This window comes from Ambystoma mexicanum, chromosome 2q (genome assembly GCF_040938575.1).
Source record: "Ambystoma mexicanum isolate Mex_15411 chromosome 2q, UKY_AmexF1_1, whole genome shotgun sequence".
Taxonomy (NCBI): Eukaryota; Metazoa; Chordata; class Amphibia; order Caudata; family Ambystomatidae; genus Ambystoma; species Ambystoma mexicanum.
Window position 1 is genome coordinate 212,701,997 of NC_090924.1, and position 9,237 is coordinate 212,711,233.

Consider the following 9,237-nt stretch of genomic DNA (forward strand, 5'->3'; position numbering starts at 1 on the left):
TTGCCAATGGTTTAGATTCATTCAAAGCCTTCGACCCATCACTTTTGTGGTCAGTAAGCACTTTGGGGTCCCATTAGCAGTGATAAAACAGAGGGCTGCACATCTACTCATTTTGGAGCTTGAGCTCCATTAGGGGTTACGTGTGACTTTAACGAATCACAAAACAACCAATGAATTTTTAACTAACCACAAACACCTAAAAAAGAAAATGTTCTTTGTTTTTGGGGGGTTTCTTCCTTTCCTTCCCAATCCTGCCTTTTTTTTTTGTTCATAATTTCCACCCGTCTCGAAGCTACTATTTCCATGCCGAACTACATATATATAGTTTTAATAAATTAGTTATTTTTTTCATGTTTTGTGTTCGTTCAAAATTCCATTTGTTGTTTTGAATTAGTTAAAATCACTGCATACACCATTCGGTGAAGGGCGAATGCCGCTTGCCTCAGGACAAGGTGCAAGCTTTTCGTATGTCGGTCCGGCAATGCTTGCTGGCCAGGAAGGTGACGCTGGGCCAGTTGCAGTCTTTGGTGGGTCAGCTGAACTTTGCTTTACCTGTCGTCCCCAGGGGTAGGCCATTTTCCAGATCCATAGCAGGGGCTATGAGGGATCTGAGGGAGAAACACTAAAGGATGAGGCTGTCAAAAGAGGTCCGGGAAGACTTGCATACATGGGGTACATTCTTGGATGGCTTCAATGGGACATTTGTATGGCCAGCACCGCAGCTTTCTAATAGTTCCCTGGGTTTGGGCACCGATGCGGCTTCGGTTTCGGAGCTATCTTGAGGAAAGAATTACGCATGGTGGTGCGGCCTCAAGAGTGGGATAGTTCAGGCTGTTAAAGAATGTAGCATTTTTGGAATTACTCCCCATTTGGGTAGCACTGCAAGAATGTACACGTGTGTTACGAGGGAGGACTGTTATGGTCAGGCAATATGGCAGTCGTGCAGGCTTTTAACTACCAGAGAGTGTCGGGCCCAATGGTAGTCCGTTTACTGAAGAAAGTGGTTCTGGTGTGCTTGACTATCAACATGTGGTACAGAGCATAACATGTTCCGGGGGGGCACATGGTAAGGCTGCTGATTCCCTTTCTCGTGGCAAGTCCCAGGAGTTCAGGAAGCGGCTCCAGAAGCGGAACTCCAGATGATAGCTTTTCCAGAGATTCTGTGGAGTCTTGGCGCCCAGTGCTCCCGAACCTGATAGCAGGATCCCTGGCACAGAAAACTAAAGCGGCCTACAATGGGACATTCAGGGCCTTTCCATGAAAGGCCTGTTCCAATATTGTCTACACTATGGCGTTTTACAGGCCTGTTCACATTGGGGAAATGGTGCAGGGGACTAAACAAAATACTGTTGAAATAGATCCTTGCCTGGTATTGCATATTTGGATAAGAAAGTAAAAAACGGACCAGTCGAGGAAGGGGGGATGCATTTCGTTAAAAAATGGGTGGTGTGCCCAGTATTTGCCCAATGCTGGCTTTGTCTGAGTTCTTAGCCTTGCAGGGAGACCAGGAGGGACCTCCTTTGGTTACATGAGGATGGGGAGTGCACAGTGGTGTACTGGGTCCCAAAGGAGGCCCCACATATAATGTTCAAAGTTGCTCCATATTACACATTTTAGAGCAACCACAAACCTTGTCCTGTGAGAAAATTGGGAATTAAAATTGGTTAGCACACAAAAGAGGCCCAGGGTACAGAGGCCTACCGGGAAATCGCCAGAGTTCCCTATAGGGCAGCCCATCCCTGGGAGTGCAGGTCCCAATTTCAGTTAAAAAAAAGGTGTTGCAGTGTGCACCATTGGAGGTGAGTTTGGACAGGCCTGGCTTCTCTTCCCATTCCTTCAGGATAAGGGCGGAAACGGTGGCAGTCATGGGCAGGTCATGAGTCTGGGACATTGGAGGTCAGGTGCCTTCCGACGCTACATACACCCCCCATTTGGTTTCAAGGGTGCCGGCTGCATTAGCAATGAGGGGGTGGAGGTGGGGGAGGTGGCAGGTCTTGAGACCGCTGCTGGGTCCTTTTCTCATAGTTGACAGTTGTCTTTCATGCCCCCACAAAGTATGGTTTGAATCGTGGGCTGTTCCTTCGTCCGAAGGGCTGCTAAGGTCGCGGGAACATTGGTTCCGGGAGAGGTGGAGCTCAGTGTAGACGTGTCGATCTGGTGGATTGGCATAGGAGAGCTGCGAGTTAGGCAGCTGAGAGGCACGTTGGTTACTGAGAGCGACCCGAAGCATCTCCCACAGCCTGACTTGGTGATCCTCCACATTGGTGGCAATAACTTGGCAACACTGGGTCGGAAGGTGCTGCGTGAAGAGCTGGTCTCCATGTTGTCTTGGGTGCTGACATTTTGTCCAGGTGCTAGAATTGCCTGGTCTCAGTTGTTGCCACAGAAAAGATGGGGCGAGGGTGCATCGGGTCGCCCACTGAACAAGTCAGCTGGGAAACTGAACTGGCCTGGTTGGCATCTAGCTGCAGCCACGGTCCGGTAGGTCGGTTTGATGTCATTTCGCCTCCCCCCTTTTTCCGACGGTGTTTTGCTGTTCATCGATTTTAATTTTAATTTTTTTATTTTTTAAAGTTTAAAATGTTTTTTGTGTTTGTATTTTTTTAACATTATTTTTGGGGGGTTCTCCCCAAGCCTCTCTTACTTTTTTGGGATTTCCCTTCTCCCCCAACCCTTTATTTATCCTTTCCCACCACCCCAAAAAAATGTCAGTGGACATTTTCGGCAAAACTCCTGCGGCAAAACAGGCCGCAATACGGTAGGTCCAGGTCCCTGTGGCAGTGAGGATGGACTGTCGGGATAGAATTTTGCTCCTGGGGTGGCCAGAGCAGAACACATTGGACGGTTTCAGGCTGGTGGATGCCTAGAGGAGCTTGGGGAGCAGGATTGGGGTCGCTAGGTAGAGGTGCTGGGTCCCGGTCTGTCCCTCAGTACCGCTCCCGAAGATTCAAGAGGTTGTTCAAAGGTACGGGTTTGTGGGGTGAATTTTTTGTATGGACTGCTAATCAGGGACATCATTTAGGGTTTGCCAGGGGTAGCCACTGCGAGCTCTGAGGTCTCCCTTGTGACCTCTGTTCTCTTCCTAGCGACCTCTATAAAAATAAAAATAAACCCTGGCCAGCACCATGTGGCTCTCTACTTCTGGAGTGGCTGGCTTTCTTGTTCAGGTCCCTTAAAAAAAGAAGAAAATAAGAACAGGAGTGCCACAAGTCTAACACTTTCAGCACTGACCCTAAATAAGAAAGAATAGGAATACCAAATAATGTGTCTTTCTGGAATTCTATAAAATAATTGCTAGAATCATTAAAGGTTTATTTCAGGCACACTTCAGGGGGTGAGTCACTGATTTAGTCTGTTCTTAAATGCCTAAACTCAGCCTTTCATCCTTCTGAGGTCGACAAATGAGTACCAACACAGGTTGGGTGATATTGGGTGCATATTTTTTCTATATAAAGCGCTTAAGTGTAAGTGCTATATAATAACACATCATTATCATTTGGTCATGGACGTCTGCTTGCATTCACAGTAATTTGGTAATATGGGCCTATACACACTGATCTTAACGATAAATATGCCGATCCATTCTTGTATGAAATGTACATCACATAGTGATATCGTAACCATATTTTTCGTAGTGTACAATGCTATGTGATGCCACTTCATGTTTTGTCAATTGGTGAAAGGTTGTGGTCCATCGCTTCCCGCGATATAACTTCGGCGTGGGGTCAAATGACACCACTTCCTGTGATGTCATCAGGGCCCAAGGGTCGTGTGATGTCACTTCCGCTACCCGTAGCATTTTGGTGAAATGACGTCCCTGCTGTTAATTACAGGTTTTTCATGTTTCTTGGTTTGACGTTGCATTTGGGTTTTTCCTGTGGTGTTAATAAATGCAGCCTAAACTCCACTCGGTGTAATGTCTTTCCTGGGGCTCCCCACTAAAGATTCTACTGATTTCATGAAACGATTTGAATCGTTAACATCACCTAATTGGAATGTTTATTTACGAACGTTGGGTTTTAAGAGCTCCTACGCAAGTATACCTGTAGAGGGAGCTCTTGACTCTGTTTTGAACGCATTACCTATGAACCCTTTAACAATGGTTACACATGACTTTGAGCAGACAGCTTTGAAATGTTTCTTCTATTATATTTTTTCCGGATTCATGGCCAGATTCTGAGCTCGGGAGGAAGTGCAGAAAGCAGACATTTTCCCCTCACATTTCAAGCACCACCAATCTGAGGTGGGCGTGGAAGGATTGTTGCGTAGTTGTGATCTCCAGCAGTGACGACTGGTGAATTTGTGAACTGGAGGGGCCTGAATGAATGCAGCTAATCTGCTGGAGTGACTAACGCCAGAGAGGGCACCCGTGCAAACAAAAAAGTGTGGTTTGCAGAGGTTCTCTCCTCCAGAGATTTTTTAAAATAATGGGTTAAAATGGTGCATTTTTCTGAACTTTGTGAAAAATTGGGTAAAAAGCCACATATTTGTAATCAATTTTGTATAGTAGCACATGAAAAAAACCAATAGATGCAAGTCACCTCCAGTGCACAGGACCGTTTTCCAAAGCATTTCATGATACCTTTGCCCACAACAAATGCCAGTATATAAGGTTTATACATGTCCATGCATGCTGCACCAATATGTGCCCGTACTACCATGTATGGACTCCTAGCCAGTACAAATGGCATGCCACATGAATTAAGTATATTCAGACTGGTTAAGCAAAGATAGGCCAGTGTGCCAAGTAATCACACTTATGCTTGCTTTTACCCTTGATGCAAAGTACAAAAATACCATAACACACAGTCTAGCCATGTTTGCTTTCCCCTTGATATCAAGTTAAAGTAACAAATGTCATGCCACAGTAAGAAAGTAAAGAAAAACTGTGCATCAAGGGTAAAACAAAAAAGAATTCCAGGCCACTAGCAGCCCCCGCCACTAAATTTTGTGGTGAGAGCTCACACATGCACGCGCATACAAATACATTCACCATCATACAACTCATTGCATGTACGCTTTCATAAAAATAACCACACCAACATAAATACATGCAATCCATACATACAAATAAAGACATTGCATTAAAAAACGAACACATACCTTACCTTCATGCACCCTCCGCACGCGTCCACGCCACCACGAGGATGACCGGATGGCCCAGCCCTCATGAGCGTAAGGTAAACACGCTGACTGACAGGAGCATCCTCTCCTGTCAGTCAGCATGTTCGCATTGTAGTTCCTTGCATCTCCACAGCATGAAAATGCTGACTGACAGACGACGACTCCTCTGCTGTGAGTCTGCATGTCTACACTGTTAGTGTAATAAGGAGAGATGGTGGGGCCAGGCTTTCGCTGCCCTGGCATTATTTTGTGCTATGTTTGTTGCAAAGTCCAAAGAGCTCCTGATACAAACGAAAAGCAAATATGCAGCAGAGACGCACCACACTGATCAGTGTCCTGCAGCAAATAAAGCACACAGGGTACTGTTCTGCCTGCCACTCAGACGATGGGGTGGCCTACCACTCATGCGAGGCAGCACCTGCCCCTCTCCCCGCCATTAGTCTAGAGTTGTAGAGCCATCATGTGTACCCGTATTAGTGCAAACATTTTAAAAAGACTTCCACGTTTCTGATTCCACTTTTCTGATTCACAGCAGTGTTCTTAGTTTTCAGTAAATTAGGAAAGTGTTACTGCAGTCTAGAAAATGCCTTCATTACAAAGGGAAAACCTGTGCAGTACATATTATAGGCACCTCACACGCGCCACATTTTAATTCCTTTTCTTTTTACATGTAAAACCAGGGCTTTGCAAGAAGAATGCCCTCCCAGTGCATGGCCTGCATTTCTGATGGTCACAAAGCCCTTTGTCGGGCTGTAAATCGAGCACATGCAAAAGCAGAGGCTTTCATATCACTACACCGCGTTCTTTCCTTTTCAGATTATGGTGGTTTTAAGAAAAGTGTTGTTCCTGCTCTGCTTCGGGCCATGAGTCTTTTATTAGGCACTTTCTGTACACTCAGTAACATTCTGGACCTGCTAAATTGATATTTTTGTGTTGTGGAATGACTTTGTGACCTGTGGCAATTCCAGGAAATTAGTCCCCTCTCCCCAAGTGGGAGTCACCCCCTTTGGGAGTAGGGAGGCGATCCTGCTAATCTTTCAATCCTCTAGGGGACAGGACAAGCTGGATCCCACAGCGGGTAACACCCTTACCCCTCTTTAGACGACAAGCAATCCTGGAACAGGGCTAGAGGCTATCCTTCCTTGTCTCTGGAGCCTTAATGGGTGTGTTGGTAATCTGGGAGTTAAACTGTATAATAGCTTCCAGCTTTCAACATTACTCCCCAACGGCGCAGGAAGTCAGGCGGCAGAGTCGGTAAGTCCCCATTCCCGTGGAGTCCCATAGGACTCCATGGGAGTGGGGAGATGGAAGCACCGGCACCATTGCTAACAGTGCCGGTGCTTCTGTGAAAAGTCTGCCTACTGTGACCTGCCTGGCAGGGTAAGACCTGTCAGACACAGCGGCCCCTGCAGGCAGACTCGCAGTGTGGCGGTCCAGAAACAAGCCGGTAAGCTTGTTTTCAAGACCGCCTCACCCGGAATGAGGCCCAATGCATTTGGCCATTTGAGTGATTACTGCAAACTCTGGCTTAGTGATTTTTTCCTTCTCTTTCTCCGTCAGCTCAGTGGGAGACTCAACAGACAGTGTTGTTCTCTTTTCATTCAATTCAAGGTTTAAAGCTCCTTTTTCAAGGCGTGCCCATTTTCCCTCCATGTGTGTACGCACGCTCATGTTTTTAACTATTTCGGTCAGTCACGCACATAGTGCCTGATTCGAAAAATTGTGCAATGGAGCAAAGGAGATGCCTGTGAACATCTCAGATTTGCACCTGTTGCCTTGTACCTGATTCTCAGTGCCCATCATTTGTGCGACTCTTTATATCGCTGGAGCATCTTTCAGGGGCTCACATGCGATGCCAACAGGGCATCGCAGAGATGCTGCAGGCACTCCGGGGTTGCTCACATTTGTGGTTTTGAGAATCCGGGTTAAGATACCCGATAAAATCTGACATGCGCAATGCATTTTGTGGTGTGCATTGGTTTGTATCATTATCTCTAATATTTAGATTTTGCAAGTATTGGGGGCATGGGGAACAGATTTTGCAAGCTCCTTAAGACTTTCCTTTTCACCTCCTCCTTCCCTTCTTCCCTCCTCTGCTAATCTCACAGTCGCTGTGATTGGTGACCAGGGCCCTTATGTGTCCTTCTGGGGCTCTGGCCTCCCACACCCAATCACCTTCAGCCTCTGTTTACACACAGCACTTACCTGGCACTTACTGGCCTTCACCACTGTAGGCCTACATGTACCCATTGATTTATTTTCTATAGACGATAGTTCCCTAACACTTCCTACTCACTTACACCTGCTGCTCACTCACGAGCATGGGCACTCCTGCACTTATACCCCATCCCCCCTCTTCCCTCCTCCCCTCTCGGCACTTGCACGCTCCGAATGCTCACAAGGCCTATTATGCCCCAATGTATTATTTATTTTCTATCACATGATCCCTCCCTGTTGCCCTGGGGCCGCTTTGAAACAGAATGTACTTGCTGTATAAGTGCCCAACAAATGCACAGTAAAATAAATAAATAAAAATAGCACACTGCTAGCATCTCATTTTAAAACATTTTGCTTTATATTTTTGTAGACGCCTGAGACAAAGCTTCCAGAAAGAAAGAACAAAGAGCATTCCAAGACAGACAAAGAAGGGTGCAGGTATATGAGAGTGGTGCAAATTACCAAACAAGCGAGACAGGGAGCAATGCCTGACTTTTACATTATTTATCGAAGTATCACCTGAAATCTGCGAATTTATTCGTACATAAACAGTGTATTCATGTAATATTATTTGTTGAAATATGCCTAATACCGGTCACTTTTATAACCATATTTCTGTCCATAGAGAGGAGATGAAATGTGGAATTCAGCTGGGACTTAGTCCAATTATAAATTAGGGGTGCAAATGAACAGGGGCATTTCACCCCAAAACATTCCGGCTCCAATGAATGCCAAATTACAGGGATTGTGAAGGGCCTCTTGGTCATAGGTTTGGCAAGTGCAGGAAATGAGGCCACATTTTCGATGGAGGCTGTGGGGTTACTAGGGGTTACTACACACAATTGTTGTAAACATTTTTTTTTTTTTTAAACTTTAGTTTTTATTTGCATTTTTATATAACAGACAACAAAGAAAGAACTGAACAACTCTTCACCCCCTCCCTCTGTGGCCCCCCCCGAACCCCTCCCCCCCCTCCCCGTGTCCATTCCGGTGTTTTGTCTTTGGGAGACTTCCTGTGTGGCTCCGTCTAGTGAGTCTCGAGGTCGATGTGATTCGTGACCGCGTCTATGGTTGGCTTAATGCCTCCGTTCCCCAGGACGTGGGGACCCAGCCCGTAATGTTCTGACCCGCCGGGCTAAGGCCATTCCTTGCCGAAGGGGTACCTTCCCTTAGATTCAGTGGACATCCCATCCCCAAGATTGCAATACCCCATACCAGTCTGTAAGGAATGAGCCGGTGTCATTGTTCACCCTGGCGGTTAGTTTGTCCATCATAAACATATTTTTAACTTTAGACAGCCAGTCCTCCTTGGATGGGGGTTCTGGACTCTTCCATCTCTGGGCCAGGGCTACCCTACCTGCTCTCAGCATGGTTTCCCACATCCTTGGGTATCGATGGAGCTCTGTGTCCTCTGGGGGGAGGCCCAGCAGCATCGTTAAGGGGTTTAGCGGCAATCTTTCTTCCGTTACTTCCTCTATCCAGCCCCTTAACGACTCCCAGTATGATTGTACTTTCGGGCAGTGCCACCACATGTGGCTTCTGGATCCCGTTTGACCGCAACCTCTTGGGCACCTCGGGGACACCCCGACGAACATTTTGGACAGTTTTACCGGGTCTCTGTGCCACCCCTGTATTACCTTGAAGTTATGCTCCATGTCTGCGGTGAATAGGTTCCCATGGAATGCTATCCTAAATATTTTGGCCCAGGCGTCCTCAGAGATCTCCTCGCCCGCCAGCTCGTTCCAGAATAGGCGGAAGCTCCTTCTTCCTTCGAGGTTGTAGGTATTCAGTAGTTTATACACACTAGACACTGCTCCCTTCCTGGACGTCGCAGAGTCCAGAAATTTCTCAAAAGGAGTCAGCTGCCTGCTCAGATTTGGACCCCATGTTTTAGCG

At 46.7% G+C, this 9,237-nt stretch overlaps 1 long non-coding RNA gene across 1 annotated transcript in view; it reads left to right on the forward strand.

Moving 5' to 3' along the window:
• LOC138569293 (uncharacterized) overlaps window positions 1-7,779 on the forward strand; it is a 154,165-nt gene extending 146,386 nt beyond the window's left edge. Inside the window, exon 3 of the long non-coding RNA XR_011303204.1 lies at window positions 7,712-7,779. This is a non-coding gene — a long non-coding RNA (uncharacterized lncRNA). The remainder of the gene's footprint in view (window positions 1-7,711) is intronic.
• The last annotated feature ends 1,458 nt before the right edge of the window (window positions 7,780-9,237 follow it).